This window comes from Notamacropus eugenii, chromosome 4 (genome assembly GCF_028372415.1).
Source record: "Notamacropus eugenii isolate mMacEug1 chromosome 4, mMacEug1.pri_v2, whole genome shotgun sequence".
Taxonomy (NCBI): Eukaryota; Metazoa; Chordata; class Mammalia; order Diprotodontia; family Macropodidae; genus Notamacropus; species Notamacropus eugenii.
The window spans coordinates 208,406,438-208,431,158 of NC_092875.1; the positions used below are offsets into that span (position 1 = coordinate 208,406,438).

Here is a 24,721-nt window from a genome sequence, read left to right on the forward strand (position 1 = left end):
AATCCTATGAATGAGTTTCTTAATGTTATAAAAACCCTGTGCTTTAGTAAAAATATTTCTAAAGGGGGGAGGGAACAAGAAAGTAAAGCAGATAGTTCTATACGTTTCCCAGATGTGCTTCTTAAAAATCAACATGGTACACACACCATGTGAACTGTCACATTAATAACCCTATGCTGATATTCAAATTTTCTGTCTTAAGCTAAAGAAAGATTGAATACCCTGCTGTTGTGTGGCCAAGATTGAAGAGGTGTCTCACTGACATTGTTCAAAGTTTATGAAAATATATGAATGCTCAAATGTCATTGGCTTTGTGCCTCCAACAGACTGTGGTTTTATGAGAAATCAGTCTTTTAATCAAAATGATTGAATACCTTAAGGTCGAATCCAAAGATATCAGTTAATATCTAGAAACGTGCTATTTCTGCAAATTTTGCCAAGCTGTACATATTGTGGTGCATTTTAAAGTGTTAATTTGTGCATTCCATATTGAAAATTGATCTTGAGTTTTAGCTTTTTGTCAAGCAAAAACATATGGTTCTAAGCTCTATGCATTTTACGTGACGGCTGTTGTAGCTGTCACATGTGCAAACTTGATAACCGATGTGACACATACGCAAATAATTTGCTTGTTTAGTAACAATTCAAAGATTCATTATTCATGCAAAAACACATTTTTTAAATGATCAGATGGAAATAGTCTTCATTTTGTACAACCTACTCTCGTTGGTGTGCAAACTCTGATAAAATAAAGCTGGGAACTAAGTGGTATTAAAACAAATCCAAGAATATGGGTATTTTCAGATAATTATTGAACCAGATGGTGTTTTTTGTTAATTCTGCCATCAGTCTGAGAACTTGATGTCTTACATCTGCACTTGGTAAAATAAATTTTGCCACTGACATTATTTCAGTTTTCTTAAAATATTTCAATCAGTTTTACACCAAGATTTGCAAACATCTGCCACAGTAAAGGCCTGTAAGATGAAAATGTTTCAGAAAATTCCTTTAAGAATACATAGCCTGATAACAAACTCCACCTTTTATTTATTAACATTGTTGCTAAAATTTCTGAAAAGTACATATGGGTGTTTTACTTAATAATAATTAATTAGTCTTACAGTCTTAAAGCACTGTAGCAAAGTGACATGCCAAGTGGATGAGTGGCCCTCCTCCACACTAAATCTCACCCTTACATTTAGATTCTATCTCTTCATATCTCCTCTGGGAATTTTCTCTCTCTCAAACCTTGTGAATTGATGAATAAAAGGGAAGAAGTCACCATAAGCATTGTTGAAATAATGTGGGGGAGTTATGATGAAAGTTCATAACACATTATTTCACTTTCTCAGCATAACTTTGAGAATTCAATTTCGACTGAATAAAAATTTTAAAATAACCTAGCTATACTCTTTCTCCAAAATTTCTATGATATATATCAGAATGATACTAATATATCAGAAACCAAATAAAAATTATGGCCTTATAGGTCAATTAATCAGCAACTTTGTCAGACCATATGAAATTCTTCATAAATGTTTTTGCTACATTGTTGTACTATATAAAACCCATGCACAGTCTCGTATTCATATCTCAAACTACTATATGGGCTATAGATATTCCATTTAAATAAACTAAATCAGAATAGTCTTTAAGAGTGAAACTCTGATAGATCATAAGGACTGATTACAAGGTTATGTTTTTAAGTCTGATCATTAATTTCTTTCCTTCCTTTGAAAGAAAATTTCTATTTTGTATGAGTAATTCTTGAGTAATACTCATCAGCCTTGTATCAATGCCCACTCCCCAATTAAATTATAATAATGTTGAGAGCAGAAATGGTGCTTTCTCCTTCTTTGATATACTGTATAATTCTTGCATACCAAAATTCACATTCAGGAACTGGTCTTTTTAAAAAAATTGTGCTAATATTGTTGTTATATTAATTTTCAAATTTCTTTCCCCTCCCTAGGGAGCCTAAGGTATTCCTTGTGAGGGGGGAGGGAGCAGTCCACCAAAACCAATTTCCACGTAAACCATGTCTGACAACACCCAGAGTTCCTTCTGTCCCCCAATTCTGGAGCGAGGAACATTTTATCATCACCTCTCTGGGCCAAGTCATTATTATTACATAATGTGCAGTTTTATTTTACTATTCTTTCTGTTTATGATCTATTGTTACTGGACATATTGCTTTCTTGGTTCCGCTTACTTCATTTTGCATCAGTTCATGTCTTCCTGCTTCTCCAATTCACTATATTCATTATTTCGTATAGCTTAGTAATATTCCATTTCATCCATGTGCCAAAGTTTCATGAGCCATTCTCCAATCATGGATTTACAGGATTATAGCAGATTTAGAGCTACAAGCATCCTTAAAAGTCATCTAGTCCAATCTCCTCATATTATAGACAAAGAAACTGAGGTCCAGAGAAATGAAGATTCAAAGCCAAGTCCCCTGATCCCAAATCCAGCTTTCATATTCAACTTGATGTCTTCCTTTAATTATTAATGGATACCTACTTTGATTCTAATTTGTTTTCTTTTCCCCTATCACACCTACACATCTCACTTAACAATTAATGCTATTTCCTATAAAGAACAGGGAAAAAGGGAATGGGGAAAGGGAAAACAGGAGGGAAAAACAGATTGATGGAAATATGTTATTTTCATCTGACCTCTCTAGTCCTCTTTTTAGCCACTCACCTACTGTGGACTACACAGAAGGAGAGAGACTTCCCCAGTTTCTCTTTCACTGCCTGCTCTCTGGTTTTCTATCTAGTAGGCGATATATTTCTAGCTGCTTAGACATCCCTGGGCCACTTCCCTGACTTTCATTCCATTTGGAGAATTATTGCTGTCCTCTCTGTCTACTTCTGGATACTTCTCTTTTGTAGAGCAGTCCTCCTCACAGTATAATGTTTCAGTTAGTTCACCAACATTAATACAATAACATTCACAAAAAATGATAAAATCACAGAACATTAGAGTTGAAAGGGACCTTACTTAGAGACTACAAGATCTAACCCTTCTTATTCTCCAGATAAGGGAACACAGTGACTTAGCCAAAATTATACAAGTAGTAAGGAGCAGTCAGGATTCAGACCAGATTTTCCAAGTCTTTTTTTCACAAGTTCAGTACTTCTTTCCATCCTGTTCTGCCTCCTCCAAGACTGGGAGAGAGATCTCTGCAGAGTTAAATGCAATAGTTATAGCTGTGAAGTAGCAAAAGGTAGGCCTGGCATAGGCAGGAAGTGGGGTGGAGAGGAATGCTCACCATATGCATGGAATTGCCTTCAGAGAGCTTGCAGTCAGGAAGGGAGGCAAGGTAAAGAATGTAGATGCGTAAAAGTTATGAAAAACTTGCAAAGAAAAAATTATAGGAACGTGAACTCACCTCCACTTGGAAGAATTACAACAACAGTAAAAACTAATAGACACTGAATTCTTGTATTACAAATACAAAATTCCCAAATATCCATGAGAATTTAATGGACAAACTGTACTACAAGGAGAAGCATCATCACAGATAAAACTATTGTCCACAATCATCTGGATATAACACTGACTCATAAAAATTGAAAACAAAGATCTGTTAAAGATTGTTGTCATACCAAATACACACAATCTCTAAACTATGCAGAATGAAAAGTTCTCAGAATGTAGAGAATTAGCCAAAAAAATCAAAATCACGTGCAAGATAAAGTGCATTGCCTAAGTGTTGCTTTGTTTCCTACCAGAGTTGTTCTGAAGATGTGTTCAGTGAGCCTCCAGATGACCTTACAATCCAATATTTATACTCAGTCATAAAAGGTAATCATTTTTATCTAAGTATGTAGTAGTTTGCTGAGCATTAAACATAAAAGAATGATGGTAGAACAACCACCTGTATTAGAACCATTTCCATCTAAACTCCATCAAAAAAGATGAAAATAATAACAACAATAATCGACATTATTTATGTGGTGCTTATAGGAGGAAGTGACATTGAAGTTGAACCTTTAAGGACAGGAAGAATTTCTGGAGTAGGGAGGGAAGATTTCAGAGACAGAAAATATTGTGAGCAAAGCCATGGAGGCAGGAAAGCATAGGAAATATTTGTTCTGAGTAGTTCAGTTTAAAAGACACATAGGGTACATATGGAAGGAAATAAAATTAGAAAGATAAGTTGGAGTCAAATAGTGAAAGGCCTTGAATGACAGACTAAGGAATTATTTCTTTAACAGTGGGAAACATGATTTTGAAAATTGGAAATATATAATCATAAGTACATGAAGAAGATTAATTTGTCAGCAGAGTATAAGATGGAGAGATTGGTATTAGATGGCTGTTGTAATAGTCTAGATGAGATGAAATGAGTCCCTGAGATAACAATGACAACTAGAACAGCAGGTATGGACAAATACCACAGGGATAAATTTGATACTACTTGGTAAATTACTTAATGTGGACTTTGAGGTAGAGGGAAGACTGAAAGATAACTCTGAGCTTATGGTCATGGGTAAGGAAGTATACAGTGCTGCCATTAACAGAACAAAACAAAAAAAAAGTAAAAAAAGAGGAGCCTGATTCATAGGGAAGATGGTAAATTTAGTTTCAGACTAAAAAAAGTTTACATTTATAGAATGTTTTACAATTTAAGTGGTACTTTATGAGCATTATCCAATTTGATTCTCCTAACAACTTGTGAGACCAATAATATTAGTATTATTCTCATTTCTACAGAGAGAAAAATTAAGACTCAGAAGATTCCCTAGGCTCACACAGTAAGTGCAGGCAGAATTCAAAACCAAGTCTTCTGACTCTAGAACCAGTGTTATTACCACAGCATTCCATAGTGGCTTCTTTACAGTAACTTGAGATGCTTAACATCTAGGTACTGTCATTTAGTAAATGCAGTTGAGTGACTGCTGGAGCAAAATACTAGGGAAGAAAGATACAGATGTTAGCCTTGGCCAGCAGGAGATAAGAGACTGTGGAAAGAAAAAAGAACGAAGCAATTTTGAGGTATGAAGGAACAGAATGGCCAGAACTCATGTCAAATGACCTTGAGATTCTTAGTAAAGGGGATGGTCAAACCTGCTGCTGAGAATGTAGGGGATAGGGAGCTTAAGAAGGGAGGAGGAAGACTACTGGAAATGTGGCAGATAAAAGGACTGAACAGAAGCAAGTGCCAAGCTAAAGTTTTCTCAGAGGGAACAACCCATCACATTTTTTGACCCTGTTAAAGAGCATTATCATATTCCAAGGACCTTCTCTTATCAGATACCTGTTTACTATGTGGCCCTGTTTCCGGAAGGTTCTGCTTTCATTCCACTTCTCTGGAAAAAAATCACCCACAGATTAAGCTTAATTACCTTGATATAATCAGCTTCTAACTACTCTTACTAGGTACCACTGGAACCAGCAAATCAAATATTTCCACTATGACTTCCTACCCCAAATAAACTACTTTTTGTCCTAAAAAGGCTCAACCTCTTTACAGACATAAAAGGTATAGAAGGTACAAAACTGGAAGGACAAGTCAATTGAGTTGAGACCCAAAAAGTTACCAAACAGCTGAAGCTTTGATTCAAATCTACTAAGAAGAAATTTAGTAGGAAGAAATTATATTTGTACTATTTGGGTTCAAATAATAAACTTCACAAGTAGAAATAAGGATGGCCTGACTACATAAGATTCTGTGAAAAAAAGATCAGGGAGTTTTAGCAGACTCCCACTAAAATTTCATTATGTATCAATAGTATGGCACAGCAACCAAAAGAGGCTAATACTATCTTATATTTTAGATCATATTAATAAGCAGGACAGTGTCCAGAAAGGCTATAACTCACATAGAGCTATGTGTTCTTCTCAGAACCACATTTTTGAAGAGGACACTGATGAGGAGTCTGCAGAAACTATTCAGTGGAAAAGCAAGAATAGTGAAGCCTCAAGATCACTTCATATGAAGATTAATTGAGAGATCTGGCCATTTAGGTTAGAGAAGACAATGGGGATGGGAGTAGGGGAGAGCTGTCAGTAAATACCTGAAAGGCTGTCATGCAGAAGAATAGGACTAGACTGGTCTTGCTTGGCCTCCAGAAGACAGAACTAGGAGCCAAGAATAGAATCTCAGAGAAGCAGATTCAGGATTAATATAAGGAGACACTTTGAAATAGTGACATCTGAAAATAGAATGGGGTGACGTGGGATGTCACGGCTTGCCTTTCATTAAGAGTCAGGGTTAGTTGAGCACTTGTTGACATTTTTTAGAAGGGATTTTTGGTGAGGTATACCTAAGGGTTGAATTCCCAGAGATCAGGAAGAACATTAGAATTTTTCCCATTTAAGGAAATGAGAAAACTGAGGCTCAGGATAGCAAAGCAGCTAAGCCAGGAACAGATCATATTTCCTAACTCAGAGTCCAGGGCCTTATCCAAATATCACTTCTTTATAAGAGAAATGAACAAAATTTTGGTTGACTAATATTTACAAATAATACAAATGGTATTTTGTATATGATTTTAGGATATGATTCACTGATACTTTTTTGAATTAATAAACCAAAAATGAGTTGATTATTAAAATCAGCTCAGTTCAATACTGTTTCTGTCCATTATCAGATGATTTTAAAAAAGAAATTAAAAAAGACCTTTTAAAAATACATTTGGTCAAGACCATCAGTTTATGGCCTGTTTCATTTCTTGCCAGTAGACAGGATTAAAAGTTGTAAAACTAAAACAACTGTTTCATTTATATCTCTTTCCGATTACTCTGATAGCTGAAATGTCTGAAGTTCAAAATCTGTAAAGCCTGTCACATTATAGAAACATGTCTCTTTAAACTAAATGTGAAATTCCAGTAATTGAAGTGATAAATCTACTGTTTTTGCTAGGGTACTTTTGATGAGAACTATAGTAGTAAATTAGAAATTATTCTCTGCTGTTACATCATGGTAAAAGCCTTTCCATTATCTGTTGTCAGTCACTAGGGATGGGCAAATAACTCAGATGTCAATCTGGCTAGGAAACTGAAAGTTCTGTGAATGATCAATAAAGGAGAAAATATAAACTCTCCATTATCTTCATATAATTCTTTAGACAACTCTATGTTGTTTTCCCTCCCTTTATTTCAGCACATCTCATTTATTCACAGATATATTGGAGATCTTAGAATATTTCATTTTTTATAGCTAGTTATATGTCACCTTGTTTTCCGATGGTATATGAGTGTTACATTTCAATAAGAATAAGCATCTATACCTTGTTTGCAGAGTATAATTTTACACATGATACAGACTTAATTAAATTACTAATAACTACCACCTACATTTTATTATTGATTTTTCAGCTATAGTATTTATTGCCTTATATTTCTCCTTTAAAAGTCTGTTTTTTCGACTTTTCTCATACCGAACAAAAATAATTTGCAAGCTATAACTCTCCTCCACGCTCTATTCTGAGTAAATGGCAAACTGGAAATCAGCTTCACTGTTATACTCCTAAAGTAGTTAAGTCTGTAAAAGACAAAAGGGCATGGAGTATATATAGACCAAAATCCCAATCAAGACAATCAAATCAGACTTCATCAAATGTGAGATAAACTATATACTTTAGGATGTTCACCCCAAATACTGAAAGTAGATAATAGGAAGCATGTTTCTTAAATTACCATTGTATTTCCAACTCACTGGTGTGGAACACTTATTATTATAGGTACATGGCATTACTGAACTGATTTTCCATTCATATTCAGATCTTTAGACATTAGAAAAGAGTAAAAAAGTTTTATATAGAGAAGTGATTTTCAAAGTTCATATTTGACCTTTCAGCATTAGAACAGGATATGTGAATAAAATAAATGAGGGTTGGGGGAGGGGAAGAATATTTGAAACTTCTATGGAAAAGAGGAGGACAATCTAGGATAACACAAGCAAAGAAAAATATATTTGTAAGAATATCTGTTTAATACACGTCTTTGCTTTTTTTCCCCCCTGACCATTTAAAAGAAAATAAGAATTTATTCTTATTCAAAAGAAATAAAGGTCTGGCCACTTTAAGAAAACAAGTGATAAAATGGAAGGGGTCACTCACTAGGCTCTCTGGAGGGCTGCTTATATTAAGAAGAAATACAGAATTTACAGAATGACAAAATGTTAGAACTCAAAGGGTCCTCAGAAACCCACTGTTTTATGGATAAGGAAACTGAGGTTCTAAACGAAAAAAAACTGCTACTTATTTGACAAAGCAAGGATGATCAAGAATGATCAGGGTGATCTAATTCTTGTTAAATGCAATCTAAATCTTTAGATTTTAAGCATAATTACTAAATTTCAGAGCTAGAAGGATCCTCATAAACCCTCTATTCCAACCCGTATTTTTACAGTTCTTTTTACAATATTCCAGGCAAGTGGTCATCTCAGCCTTTATTGGAAAACTCTCATTAATAGGGAGCCCATGACATCCTCTAGGGGTCTATTACACTTTTAGGCCACTCTAACGGTAAGAAAAATTTTTTCTCAAATTTGCTAAGCTTTAACTACTTAGGTAAAAGTAGTTAACTTTAACTACTTTGGTAAAATCTCCACACTTTGATAGCAGTCATTTTGCCTTCTGGCAAGCCTACTTCCTTTCATATTTTCAAATATGAAAGCTTTTCAAATTCTTGAAGACTATGATAGTATTCTAGCCTAAACATCTTTTCCAGGTGATATAGTTCTCCTTTCTTCAAATGATACTTACATGGCATGATCTCTAGATCTTTTATTCTGATTGCTCTCTTGTAGACCCACAAAAAGGGATAGAGAAAGGGATTAGCCTTATGGTTATATTGGCATGGGGAACTCCTGATGATCAAACTCCTTCTACCAATGCAAGTCTACACCTTTTCTGTAACTTAGAGAGTTGTCTAGCACTGGGAAGCTGTGATTTGCTAGGGATCAAAACCAACATGTGTCAGAAGTGAGACTGGAATCCAGGTCTTCCTGAATCCTAAGCCTGCTTTGGGTTCCATTTAAAAATCAAAATAATGTAAAACAAAACAAAAAGCAAACTCTCTAAAGGAGTTGCTTCACACACTCAAATCCCTTTTGGTGATAGAAATGCCACAGCATTGCATAATTTTCTTGAAGAATGGAAAAAAAATAGAAATAGAGTTTATTACACTGCCAGTACTAAGATTCCTATTAATATCCTGGAAGTTATCTCTCTGTCTTGAAAAAGGAAGACTCTCCCCCACACCTGTGATATGCAAAGCATCATGCTAAATGCTCAAAGTCAAGAAAACTGGTCAGAGGAAGACAAAGGTGAAATGGAAGAGATAGATAAAGTATACAATGAATTTGTTTAATACATTTAAATTTTCAAAAAAGCACCCATTCTGACAATGTTGTTGCATGTGCATTTTAGATTGATCCTAACTCCTCAGGGATGAACTTGAGACTGTCAGGGTACCGTCTTTCTGTCACTTTCAGAGAATAAATCATGCTTCCTTTTATCATGACTCCAATCCTCTCAAATTCACACACATTTCACTCAATGTGAATGCTTTTGTTTTTCACCTTGCTTTATGGGCACAGATCCAGAAACCATTTCTGTTGGCTTTTCTTCCCCCAGTAAGTAAGCCACATTTCTTTTCTTTGAGACAAAAACTGGGTTTTTTATTAGAGAAGGACAGAGGAGGAAATAAAAGAGAGTGCTAGAAAGTAGTAGGGATTCTTTTCTCTGCTGCCACTTGGATTTTGTCTTTGAGAAGGAAAGGGACAGGTGGGGAGAAAGGTGGGGGAGGGATAACTACTTGTCACTTAGTAAATACAGATCTATGAAAATTCTTGTTGTGAAACATCTAGCATTCTCTAGGAAGGAGGAAACAAGTTTTCCTCAAATCTTTTATTTGAATTTGCATGGAACACACTTTCCTAAAATTGCCCACATGTCGATGCATCTATTTTTCTTTTTAAATCAGGCATTAAGTATGCATCCTGACTCCCACACAGATGATCTGAAGCATAGGCAAAATGCCTTTGTGTTCAATTACTGACAAAATGAATAGAAATGAACATTGAGAAATAAAAAAGTATCAAATACTATTTATATTTATGAACCCTTTCTTCTCTTACTTTTAGAAGTTATTGTCCTAAGAACAAGTTAGTAAACTTTTCTAAAACACAGAAAATTACATTAAAATAGAGGTTTTGTTTTTCAGAAAGTCTAATGCAGACCAGAGAATTAGGTGTTCTATTCCTATTATTGTAGTAATCAGTAGTTCTACCTGATTATCATCGTACCATTTTAAAAATATATCCCCACTAAATTTAGAGATATTAATGTAATATGAAAAACTTCTCTAAAATTCTACAAGGTGAATTTAGAAAAAATGTACAGGTCTAATTTTAATAAGAAAAATATCACTCTTGGAAATTATTTTTATTTTCTGATTCTCCACAACCAAATTAAAGATGAATTAAAATGACCAGCAAATTCTATAATAAACTGCAAAGGCAAATAAATTTTTACTTAAAGCTATCACATCATTTTCTTCAGTTCACTTTAGATGTTTTAGGCCAGCTGCACTCTAAGACACAATATGTCACTGTATTACTTGGGTATAACTTATTAAACTACAAAAAAATAATCTAACCTTGTTGATATGATTGGCTTAAATCTACTACTTAGCACAGTATCTGGCACAGCATAGGGGCTTGATAAATGTTTATTGAATGACAACTGAAATCAGATTTTTAACAATAGGGAGAGGTAGGAGAAGAGACATTTTAAAAAACCCTTTTCATTAGATGTTTTTTAGAAAGTAATGAAAATAAAAGGCCTAATTTGGCAGGAAAAGTGTGCACTGAGTGATTAATCACTATTACCTGAGAATTTTGTTCAACAGTTTTGTTTCTGATAATGTTAGAAAGTATGCTATGATAATATATGTAATAAGTGTGAAGTGTTTTATAAAATTCAAAATCCTAATAAATGTGAGTTGTTCTATTATTATTCCATTTAAACTGATCCTCAAATCATCTGAGTATGAACTAAAATCCAAGTGGATGAAAATACTGTTAACTGAAAGTATGGATAGGATATTGACCATTGGAGTGGCAGGCATCCTGTTAACCAACCAAAATATAGTTTTAAAGTTTTAAAGGTGTAACTGATCACCTAAGCACCTAAATAGTCAGGTAATACCTTGTTTCTCTAGATAAAACTGATTTTTTTTTAACACAGATAAATGTATATAAGCAAATAAATATATATAATATATACCTTCATAAATGCCTGTACATGCATAGAAATTCTAACCGGATCCCATACAGTTTGCAGTCAGGATTAAATGTACATTAATCTATTTATACTTTAATTAAACTCTTATCCTCCATAAGGAAAGAAGTTAGCTCTGGGAAGAATTATTTAAATGCAAATGTGAATTGATCATTAATTAACCAATAATTTACATAACAGTTTTACAAGTCTTTTCAAAGGTGTTCCTGATAGAAATCTCAGTTTGTACAATATTGTCATTAAAATAAATACTATTTTATATTTTTAGAGATTATAAACCAAAGTAAAAACAAATTCTACATTTATTCAATAAACCCTTTACTTAGCATTTGCTGTGCATATCTGCTAAACAGCTGTGGCAAATCAGACTAAGATTTTTGGTTGACACCTGATTTCTCCTATAGCTGTGTGACTTTAACGCTGCCAGGAGGTACATGTTGCTCTGAGTTCTCCTATAGAGCAGTGAAATACTTCTTATCACCCTATTCATCTTTCTCATCCTGACAGCTCTCACCAATTTCTCCATGTTCTGTATCACCCAAGCAAATACAAAACACCCAAAATATCACACACTTCTTACAAGTGCTGCCTGCACTCACTAACTGATACAATACAGCTCCAGCCTTTGCCAGTAGGTCTTTAAGGTGGACAGGAAGGGAGTGAAGCCAGAAAACAGATCAACTAATTTATACTCATACTGACCATTGTCATCAACAAAAACCCGAAGGCTAAGAAAAATGCTAGGGACTCCAGCTCTAGTTAGCTGTGATCATCCCTTGTAAATTCTGTGGCAGTCTTGACGCCCAGGATCACAAATATTGTTATAAAATTAGGCAGGATAGATAGTTCAGTGTATTGAAATTAATGTTTCTGCAACTATCTTAATCATTGAGTTTGTAATTGGATTGTGATTTTTATTTCATTTCATTCTATTTTTTAATTATTTTATTTGTTTTTCATGTTTTACAATCACTTCCACATATCTTAGATTTTTTTCCCCTCCCTCCCCCTCCTACTTCCCCACTCAGCTCCCTCAGATGGCATACAATTTTATATAGGTTCTACACATACATTTCTATTAAATACATTTTCACCTTTGTCATGTTGCATAGAAGAATTAAAATGAATGAGAGAAATCATAAAACAAAACAAAATACAAAAGAAAATGATCTGCTTCATTCTTCAATCAAATTCCATAGTTCTTTCTCTGGATGTAGAAGGCATTTTGCCTTAAGAGACTGTTGGGAATTTTTTAAGTCCTTGCATTGCAATGAAGTACTAAGTCTACCAGAAAAACTCTAGCACACTGTGGTTGTTGCTGTGTACAAAGTGCTCCTGGTTCTGCTCCTTTCACTCAGTATCAGTTCATATAAGTCTTTCTAGGCCTCTCTGAAGTCTTCCTGTTCATCATTTCTTATAGCACAATACTATTCCATTACATTCATATGCCACAATTTATTCAGCCATTCCCCAATTGATGGGCATCCCCTTGATTTCCAGTTTTTGTTCACCACAAAGAGAGCTGCTATAAATATTTTTGTACATGTGGGACCCTATCCCATTTTTATGATCTCTTGGGGATACAGTCTTAGCGGTATTGTTGGGTCAATGAGTATGCACATTTTTGTAGCCCTTTGGGTATAGTTCCAAATTGCTCTCCAGAATGGTTGGATCAGCTCACAGCTCCACCAACAATGAATTAGTGTTCCAACTCTCCTACATCTTCTCCAACATTTATCATCTTCCTGTTTTGTCACATTAGTAAATCTGAGAGGTGTGATATGGTATCTCAGAGTTGTTTTGATTTGCATCTCTTTAATCAACAGTGATTTAGAGCATTTTTTTACATGACTATAGATAGCTTTAATTTCTTCCTCTGAAAACTGCCTGTTCATATCCTTTGACCATTTATCAATTGGGGAATGACTTGTATTTTTCTACATTTGACTCAGTTCTCTATATATTTTAGAAATGAGGCCTGTATCGCAGACACTAGTTGCCAAAATTCTTTCCCAGTTTTCTGCTTCCCTCCTCATCTTAGTGTCATTGGGTTTGGTTGTGCAAAAACTTTTCAATTTAATGTAATCAAAATTATCCATTTTGCACTTCATAATGTTTTCTATCTCTTGCTCAGTCAAAAATTCTTCCATTCTCCATAAATCTGATAAATATACTATTATTTGCTCCACTAATTTGTTTATAGTATCAATCTTTCTACCTAGGTCATGTACCCATTTGGGTTTTATTCTTATGCATGGTGTCCAGGCATTGGTCTATGTTTAGTTTCTGCCATGCTGTTATCCAGTTTTCCCAGCAATTTTTGTCAAATAGTGAGTTCTTATCCCAGAAGCTGGGGTCCTTGGGTTTATCAGGCAGTAAATTGATATATTCACTGACTACTGTGTCTTGAGTACCTAACCTATTCCACTGGTCTACCCCTCTGTTTCTTAGACAGTATCAAGTTGTTTTGATGATTGCTGCTTTAGAATACAATTTGAGATCTGGTAGAGCTAGGCCACCTTCCCTAGCATTTGTTTTCATTAGTTCCCTTGATATTCTGGACCTTTTGTTCTTTCAGATGGATTCTGATATTGTTTTTTTCTAGCTCTAGAAAATAATTATGTGATAGTTTGATTGGTATGGCTCTGAATAAGTAAATTAATTTAGGTAGAATTGCCATTTTTATTATATTGGCTCGGCCTACCCACGAGCAACTGATGTTTTTCCACTTACTTAGATCTGACTTCATTTGTGCGAAATGTTTTGTAATTGTGTTCATATAGTCCCTGGGTTTGTTTTGGCAGGTAGACTCCCAAATATTTTATAGTATCTACCCTAGCTTTAAATGGGATTTCTCTTTCTATCTCTTGCTGTTGAGCTTTGTTAGTAATATATAGAAATGAAGAATAATTTAAAAATTATTTAATATTTTAGTTTTCCACAATTACATGTAAAAACAATTTTTAATATTTGTTTTCCAAAATTTTGAGTTCCAAATTCTCTCATTTCCTTTTCTCCCTCATTGAGAAGACAAGCAATTAGATACAGGTTATACATGAGCAGTCATGCAAATCATATTTCCAAAACATAGTCATGTTTTGAAAGAAAACAGACCAAAAAGAGGAAGGAAAGAAAAAGTAAAAAAAAAAAAATGCTTCAATCTGCATCCAAATTCCATCAGTTCTTCCTTGGTAGATAGATAGCATTTTTCATCATAAATCCTTAAGAATTGGTCTTAGATCATTGTATTGCTGAGAAAAGCTAAGTCATTCACAGTTGATCACCGTACAACACTGCTGCTGCTGTGTACACTGTTATCCTGGTACTGCTCACTTCACTTTGCATCCCTTTATGAAAGTCTTTCCAGGTTTTCCTTAGAGCATCCTGCTCATTTCTTATAATAGCAAGATAGTATTCCCTCACAATCATATCCTATAATTTTGTCAATCATTCCCCATTGATGGGCATGACCTCAATTTCCAATCCTCTTCCACTACTAAAAAGAGCTGTTATCTATTTTTTGTACATACAGGTCCTTTTCCTTTTTGTTTTTTATCTCTTTGAGATACAGAATTAGTAGTGGTTTGGGCATAGTTTGGATTGTGATTTTAAGCTAGTTTGTCAGACTAGATTATTCATTGACTATTAAACTCTTAAAGATTGGATTTTTACAGGAATAATATTATTACTGCCAAATCTAAGAAAGAAAGAAAAGACCAAATGCAAATAATACATTTGGTGGCAGAATGGGTCAGATTGAAACTTTTACTCAAACGGTCAATTTGGTTCATTTATATAACATTGAGATTAGCAGAGAACAAGCTGCTCTGATCATAACGCTGCATACATGCTGTTTCTCTGCTCAACATCTGCTTAAACATTTCGGGGTTCTCCAGGTTAGAAATTTAAGGGAGAATCTTTATAATCCTGCCTCACCACATCTATTCAAACTTTTATCCAATTACTCCCTAAACCAAAGCAAGATAAAGAAATTTTGGTTTGAAAATGCCATTATCTTTCTATTGTGCTTTTGTTCTTAATACTCTCAGAGCCACAGAGATGAATTCACACCCCAATCTTCCATGAAGTCTTTGGTGTCCATTCCATGTACAATGAATTGTTTTCTTCTATATAACAATCTTTTCTTTCTGAAAACATCTTGATTGTTTATTGTCCATACCACTTAGATGTTTCATCATGCCCATATTTCTACTAATTGAATGCCTGAAAATTTCAGCTCTTTGAGGTCATGGATCATGTCTTAAGCTTTTCTGGCAGGCCCCACAGTACTTCATGCAGTACTGACTAAATACAAGATGTTTTAAATGCTTAATAACTCTTCTTTCTCACATATTTACAGGATTTTATAGCTTACCCAAATGCTTTTCCCATAAAAATGTAGCATAGGTGTCTTGTCCTTATGTCTGGATAGGCAGAGATTTAGAAAGTTTACATATTCTGCCCACAATCACATTGCTAGTGGCAGTATTGAAATCCAAAGTTCTTGGTTCCAATGCCAGAAGTAGTGTGGTATAATGAAAAGGGCTTTGGCCTGGGAATCTAGACATGTACTCACTAAAAATACTGGTTTATCTCCTTAGCTTTACCCTATTACATACCTCTAAGGCTAAGGCAACAAGGCTCTGCCTACAAGTACTGATTAAGAAAGGAAGTTTCTCAATCTAAGGCACTGGGCTAGGTAGGACAGGAATACAAAAAACAAAGGACCACTACTTTCTGATGTTGATGTTTTTTCCATGTTCAAATTAGATAGTATTTGTTTATAGAAAAGTAGAATGTAAGTTTTAGGCTTTGTATCCCGAAGGCTTAGCACTGAGCCTAACTACAATAGATGCTTGATAAATGTTTGTTGAATTAACATCTATGAAGCACAATTCTAGAATCTAGGCTGAAATCATTCTCCCAGCAGCTCCATGAAATCCTCACTAGATCCTAGGACTACAGTCACTTAAACTGTTTCTCCTGATATCCAGTAAGGGCCAACGGTAGCATAATACAGAGGAAAGGGCAATATTCTGGAAGGCAGGAGTCTTGGTTTTAGACATGAGTCTCTTGCTAAGTAAACAGCAAATCAATTCTCCTATCTGGGCCTCAGTTTACTTATTTGTAAAATACAGGTATTAAAAGATAATTTCCAAGATATTTTCCAGTCCTAATATTTTTATGATTGTAAATTGTGCTCTCCTTTAGTTCAAGTCCTGGATTAAATCTAAATCTCCTCAATTTTTAACCTTAAATTTCACCAAACTGTTTTGTTTTCTCTCAATATGGTTTATACTTCCCGTGAAAATAAGGCCATATCAACACCAACGGTTCTTTCCAGTTGTTATTCTGTCCAAGTTAATTTCTTATCCAGAACAATATTAGTATTATAAAGCCCTAATTTGTATTAGGTGTATGTAATAATAATACTTTACATTTATGATGGTGCTGATGAAGGCTTTCTTGTACACTATCATATTTGGATCATAGAAACACAGTTTCAGAGTTGAAAGGGACACCTAGTCAGTTTAATGCCTAGTTTTATACATGAAGAGATTGAGACCTACTGAAGTTAGAGGACTGGCCCAAGAACACATTAGTAGTAAGAAGGAGAGTTAAGAATCAGACACAGGTTCTCCGACTCTAAAGTTCAGTGTTTGCATTAGTAGATAAAGTAAAAACCTCTAAGATGCTGATGCAAAAAAACCCTCTTTATTCCATCAAAATGGAACAGACTGTAATACACATACAACTTCTAAAACAAGAATGCATATTATAAGTAGAGAGGACATTATATCAAGAATCAGGAAACCTGGGTTTTAAACCTAGTTCCAGACAATATATGTTTACGGACTGACTGTCACTAACCAGTTTAACTGCCTTTCCTCATGCATAATATGAAAGGTTATGCCTGATAATACCTAAGGATCCCTTACAGACATTAACATCCTATGGTTCTATAAGTCCTGTTCTCCAAAGGGAATCTGTAAAAGGAAAAGTCCAAACTCCACTTATCTTGGAATGAACCAAAGGTAGAGAATGTGCTGGCAATCAGGACCTGCCTGTGTCTGGCTGTATCCTTGGTCCAGGAACTGAACCTTTCTGGGCCTCAGTTTCATCTTTTCTTTAAGCTTGGCTTCCACAGTCAATCCTGAGGGGAGCAATCAGTGTAGAGAAGAGCCCACCTTACTCAAAACCCACTGATACCAACTGTGAACAAATTGTCACTGATAAGTAGATAGTCCCAAGAATCCTGCTAATGGCAGCACCATCCAGATCATTGATCCTGCTTTTAATCCAGTCTTTGTAACTATCATTTTGAGTAGCAACTTCCACAGAGATGGGATAGCCATTCCTACCAGATGACAAGTGAATGCCATCTGTAGGACTAAGTACCCTGAAGGAGGGAGGCCACCAGTTCCAGTAAAATCAAGCCAACACAATTACTATCTCCACTACCGCCTAAATCAACACTTTCCCGAAGAACCTTAGAGGGGCCTGAACTCTTGAACCCAAGAGCCTTGGAAGTAGCAGTACCTCCCCCAACGCCTTCTCATCCTAAAAGATCATCCCATTTCACTTGTTTCTTCCTTGAATTGGTCAGTACCAGGCCAGTCATTTTCACTTCTTTAGCTCTTTCTCCATTATGCCATGTTCTCCAACCAATCCAGGCACCTTCTCTCCCCTACTTTGTTTCCCAAGACACAAACCTAGAGGAGACTGTTACTCCAAAACAATGACAAAGTCTCAACGAAAAACATTTTCTTGACAAAAGTCCAAACAAAATTCCTGGATGAAATAAAACAAACAAAAAAAGCCCTCTAAGTCTGTGATCCTGTGATGTAAGTGAAAGGAAAATGAGAAACCAAATTATGACAAAGAACAGGTGTTTAATAAGAGTTTGTTAAATTGAACTGAAATGATAGGAAGAAAAGAGGAAATTACTTACAAAATTAAGATGGAAGAGGCATTGACAGAGCTAGATGTACATACCTAAAATAAAGTGGTGTATTCTACCACAAGCTACCTACTCAAAGTCTATCCTAGTGGTTGTCTCTTGATTTAAGACTAAGAACTGACCTTATATAGCCCCCTTCATCAACTCTTTAACATGTTTAGTCAGAATATAGTATAAACTTAAGAGTTACAATTTTAATGTCAGTTTTATTAGATCTTTGTTTTTAGCAAATTAAGAGGCTACACCTTGATAGAATGAGTCCTTTTGAGTATAAATTATTTTACAAAGCACAATTTATAAATATGTGTGTGTGTATATATGTGTGTGTATATATATATATGACATTATATATATATATATATGACACAAATAAATAGTTGCATTCTTCTTTGAATCTGTGGTAAATGGCAAACAGGTCATTCTATCACACCTAGATTACAGAAACAGAAAGGGGGTGAAAAAAAGTAGGCCTTTTTTTTTTTTTTTTTTTGAAGGGCAAGGTAGGAGATAGCTAGATGATTTCAGGAGAAGAGGGAAATCTGAGTTTGGAGGAGGAAAGGAACAGTAAAAAATCTGTTCAAGAAAACAGAGAAAAGGTCATCCAAGGTAATCTCACTATAAATAACAAGCTAAAATTCTTCTAGGATATTTTACTTCCTTGAATAAATCAGATCATGAGTTTGCAATCGGAAGTATCCATGCCAAAGAGTGGTATATAGTATCTAAGAGAAGGCCTAACAACTGCCACTACCACCCATTTTCAGGTGGCCACTTATGGTCCTCTGCCTTCTGTCACATCAAGATTCTGGTTCCTTCCCTAGATCTATGGAAGTTATAACAAATATAAGCAGAGTCAGTTTTGGTTCCCATATTTTAGAAAGAGCATTGGTAAACATCAAGATGAGGATGAATGGCACAGTGAATGTCTCAAGGTCATGCCATATCAAGATCTGTTGAAGGATATGGATGGGATGTTTAGTCTGGAGAAGAGAAGACTGGGCAGTGGGGGTACAGAGGAGGGGAATGAAAGTATTTTAAGAATTGTCAAGCACTTAAAAAGGGATTAGATTTCTTTTTTCATAACTCCTAAAAAACTTTCTAACAATCAGAGCTATACAAAAGTGCAATGGATTTCTAAAAGGGATAGTGGGTTTCCTTTCACTAAAGATCTTCAAACAAAGGTTGGATAATCTTTTGTTGGGCAGGTTATGAAGGTGAGTGTTCTTCATCAGAATAAAATTGTGCTACTGACTTTTGAGGTCTCTTACAATCCTGGTTTTGTGTGATACTCTAGGCAAGTCTAGTAGTCAAAACAAATAAGAGTTTCTGAAGACATGCACACTAATGCCACTGAACTAACATCAACCAAAAAAGACCCCAGATTGAGAAGTATATTATACCTTTTAGACTCCTAGAAAATCATTTCACAAACGACATAAACAAGAATACTGATCAAAACTTTGTCTGAAAAAGTTAATATGTTTTCTACAGTTTCTAATTTATTCCAGGATTTGAACCTATGCTTTGGAGTTTAACCAGAAATCATTTAAAAGTTTTATTTTAAGTTTTTGGTTTGCCAGAAGAGAGACAAGAACAACTCTTTTTATTCTGTTTTCTCAAACAAAGATGAGGGTTGTCTAAATATTTTAAAATAATAAATTAAAAAACAACATAGAGAAACCCATAGCCACAGCCCATAAATAATCCAGTCAGATTTTAAACATTTCTTCCTAACAAACTTCCAAAAATTAAAACAAAAATGTACATATTCAATTTAAAAATGGCAAAGTTTGGGAAAGGTCTGGGCTGATGGAGATTGTTCAGTTTCAACTCAACAGAAACCTCACAAAAAAACAATAGCTCTGATGCAAATGGCAAGGCCTTTTGTCTTAAGGACCAGAAATGCAACAGAAACAAAATACAATAAAAAATGAAAATTCAGGTACAGGAATTATGCATTTCATACTGAATAATTATTTCTGTACTGCCCGTAAATCCTCTCTGGTAAGCTGTGCATCTAAAACTCATCGAACTGCCAAGGGGTAAACGCAGCTCCATCCATCACGCAGCCACTTGACAAATACATTCCATAATAGAAGTTTATTTTTATGGGAGGCTGAATCAAGGACTTTCCCATGCATACAAAAACTTGTCAAAATTATTTATGAGTCTTGCTGAGACACACAATATGTCATATCAAACTCCTATTTTCCTTCCAAGCACAGACTGTCAATATCTCTGCTACTATCAATAATGTGGAACACCGCTGCTATAGGCCCTCAGGATTTTGAGGTCATTTGCCCATCCCAGACTGCTGCCAGGAGCTGTCTCTAACTGCAATGCAGCTGAGAAGAGGTGTATTTACAGCCTCTATGAGGTATAGTTAAGGTAAGCACTTGGGACTACATTCAAAGGTTTTGCCAACACAAAATAAACTAGAAACATATGCCTGAAAAATTATAGTTGATTATCTTTAGAGTTAAGAAAATAAAGAATTTTTCTTTTTTTTGGTCTTTCCTCCATTTAGGAAAGAATAAAACCAGGGGTATGCAGTTTATTAAGCAAATCATCAAAATTGATTAAAGTGCCCAACTCAGATAAAAACATTAATGCTGATAGACCAGTTAACATGAAGATAAGTCTATCTTGGAGAAATGAAATTTGGTTGATTACTAACAAGAATGACCCTTAAGAATTATTCCCAAAGTGGAATGACATGGGGGTAATTTGGAGAAATTGGAAACATTATTTTGAAGGTGAATCCAAAGTAACTAATATTCCTGTTTGTGTACAATACTGATGGGCAGAGAAACACTGACTTTCAAGAATCTATTTGCAAAAAGTAATAAAATATCAAGTATTTTTGGAGGCTAAGCTAGACTCTTAAAGAAGATTAGCTATAAAATGGCTATATGTGAGAGGGGAAGGATGAAAAGGGGCAACAAATAATTACCTTAGTTTCTCCTTAATAAAAACAGACATGAGTGAATATCTGTATCATTTGCTCAATAACTTATTATTATCAGGGTATGTTATGTTTATTGATCCCCTTGCTACTTCTATGCCCCACAGCAAATTATTTAACTTTTCTGCACCTCAGTTTCTTCATCTGTAAAACTGAGGAATTAAAATAAATGGCTTCAAACATCCTTTCTATATCTAAATTTATCATCCTAAGATGCAGATTCTTTCTGTGGATAGCAGCAACTTGTGTAAATGCTTATTAAGTTAACTGCCTACACCCCTCAAGTGAAGAGGGCACCAGTCACAGGGCCGGGTAGTACTGTGCTAAATGAAATCCTTCTGTCACGAAAAAGTTTATGTAGCTTCTAAAGAGTTAAATGCACATTCAAGGGGCAATTTACCCAGTAAAATGTATCCAGAAGATGAATATTCTTTTTAAATTCCATTTATTTCCAACAGGGCCCTCTGATCCAATTTAAGTCTGTTTTACTCTTTTTGAGTGCCAACAAAAAGAATGGATTGAGTTATGGATCTCTAATTCTTCTCTTTAGTAGTTCAGAACTGGAGACTACTCTATTCAACTCAATTCAAAAAACCATTTATGTATCTACCAAGTAATAAGTCATCAGAAACAGATGAAGCAGTCTTTGCCCTCAAGAAGCCAACATTCTACTGAGTTGTGTGAAAGGAGGTTACTACAGGTAAATGTGTACATATGTGAAAAGAATGAAAGAGGAAGAGATCCTGACAGTGATCTGGAGAGGGCAGAGGAATAACAATGGCCAAAGGGAAAGCTATAAGCAGGAGAAGTAGTATTTCATATGAGCCTTGAATAAATATAAAGTTTCTAAAAGACAGATATGAGGAGGGTATGCATTCCAGACATGAGAAAAAAGCAGCCTACAAATGGGAGATAGAACACTGATTGCAGAGAAAAGTAGACTGTCTAGTTTTGCTGGAATGTACGTACTAAGGGGAAATAAAGCTGGACAGGAATGTTGGAAGACGATTTTGGAGTACTTAAATGTCAGGCTAAGTAGTTTGTATCTTATCTTAGCGGCAATGGAGAGTAAGTAAAGGTTATTGAGCAAGGAGATGACATGGTCCAACCTGTGCTTTAGGAAGGTTAAATCTAAATATATTTTAAAGGGAGATTACAAAACAGAGAAGAGTTAGGATGGGAATGTTTATGTTCATGTCAAAGAAAATAAGACAAATCAATCTCTATACTTTTTTTCTCATACAGATTTTAGATTGACTTTAGATTAAAAAACAAATGGTGAATACTATGCAGAATCATATCCAAGGGCACAAGTGCTTGTCCAAGTGATGCGAATGAATCTCTACCATTAATAATGTAAAAATAGACTCTTTCAAGGGTAGATGACGGGCTATGGAACTATTTAGAAAATTCTGACTTTAGTCCAAAGCTGTCAAACAAACCCAGTCATAGTGGTACATTTCAAGTATACTCTGGGTACAAGTCAAGTTCAAGAAATAGACCTTCGAACACTAGCCAGAAAGTATATTTCTTTAATGTGATACTATAAGAAATGTCTTTGGGCTTTTAAAATAATTATTTGAAATGTTTTTTATTATTTATTATTAATTTATTATTAGTATTCAGACATTTTGATCAAGAAAGGTATCAACTTATGTCTGAGAACCTAGAAGTAATGGTGTCTAACAACAAAACTTATCTCTATTTCTATCTTCTATGACAAAAGAACTACAAGCAATTTGCCAACATTTATGCTCTGTGATAAAAGAATAAAAGAAGCAATAACTTACACTGTAATGCTAAGCTGATGAATGTAGATTTCAGACCAAACTACTTAATGCAAGAGAGCAAGGGCAAATATTGTTCCATTAACTATCCACTGGTACCTCTAGGGGAGCCAGATAGGAATAAGAGAGAAAAAGCATGGAAGAGGAGGAGGAAAAAGGGAGAAATATTAATGAGAGCATTATCACATTAGAAAAATGGCCACATCTGCACTGGTTTATAAACCTCTAATTAGCATATTTCTTAATTGTAACATTCTGATTACAAGAGTCTGCTAGGCAAATTATGCAAACTATACATAGGAGAATAGATCCACATTTTAAATTGAAGGGTATTTAGTTAACTGAAAATTTGGAACTCTAGTAGTGATTCCTTATATATTACCTGATGGTGATTAATTTTTTTTCACTCCTTTGTCTTTAATTACTCTAATCATGGACTTTAAGACCTTCCTTGTCTCTTTCCATACTGCTACACGTTAGTTTATGATCTCTTTTCTTGTCGTACACATTTATACTTACAGAATCCGTGCACTGCCATCACAGCCTGATTAAGGTAGTAGGAAGCAGCAGCAAAAGTACTAGGGGGCTATAGGAAAGTGAAATATCAACCAAATTTTACATTCAAGTCAATGCAAAACTAGAGTTAATCCATTTTTATTTTATGGACAACATGGGAGGAAATCAAGATATGTTGTACTCTCTCTTGTGTATATCCTGTCCCACTGTAGGAAAACCTTTGACAAGCTGAAGCATTCTCATAGGAGGAAAGTCAAGATGGTGAAATGACTAGAAACCATACAATGATCAGTTAAAGAAAATGGGGATGTTAAATACCTGAAGAAGAGAAAACAGTATATAATGAAGGACTGACATGGAGAAATGGCGATAGATTTCTGCTTGGCCTCAGAGGGTAGAACTAGGAGCAATACTTTAAAATTAAAGAAACACAGAGTGTGGCTTCATATAAGGAAAAAAAAATTCATAATGACAGGTGGCCAGAAATGGAATTCGCTGTCTTGATAGGAAATGGGGTTCTAAATAACAGATTTTCCAGTAGAGCTGCAGAACCACTTGTTGGTGATGTTAACAGAGGGAATTTGTTCAGGTAGTGGCTAAACTAGAATTCTGAGGTCTCTTCTCTTTATGACTCTATATCTGCCACTGATTAGTTCCTCAAAGACAGAGGTTTTTAACCCTTTTTGTGTCATGGATACTTCTGCAGTCTGGTGAAACCTATGGAGCCTTTTTTTCCAGAATGTCACTTTTAATCATAGTAGAATCATCTGTACCCCATGATTATTAGCTCTCTGAATAACTGCTGATCTATATTCAAATAATGGATTTCTCATTAACAGCTGTTACTATGTCATTTTTTTTAGTTCAAAAAACTAATAATAATTCTCTACCATTTTTGCTACCTTAACTAGTTTTAGAGAAAATTCATAAAATCGATAATATCCTTGCTATATCTGACCTATTGAATTTTATTTCCCATTGCGCCCCTATATGTATTTAATCCGAGAAGTGATTTTGTTCCTTGAAAATAGTGTGCTCACTCCTCTCTCTGAGCATCTGCTCATGATATTCTTTCATTGTAAGCACATGTAGTTATAGATGGTAAAAATAATAATCAAAGATTAAAAGATTAAAATCATAAAGGTTCCCATAGGAACTCACTCTTTCACTGACAGGTTCACAAGACAGGAGAACTGAAAAATTCCCAGTTGGCTGGACCACAGGCTAC

General features: G+C 34.9%; 1 protein-coding gene across 3 annotated transcripts in view; it reads right to left on the minus strand.

Moving 5' to 3' along the window:
- Nucleotides 1-24,721, minus strand: part of ZNF407 (zinc finger protein 407) — a 609,391-nt gene that overhangs the window by 61,996 nt on the left and 522,674 nt on the right. The gene's annotated exons all lie outside the window — the stretch shown is intronic.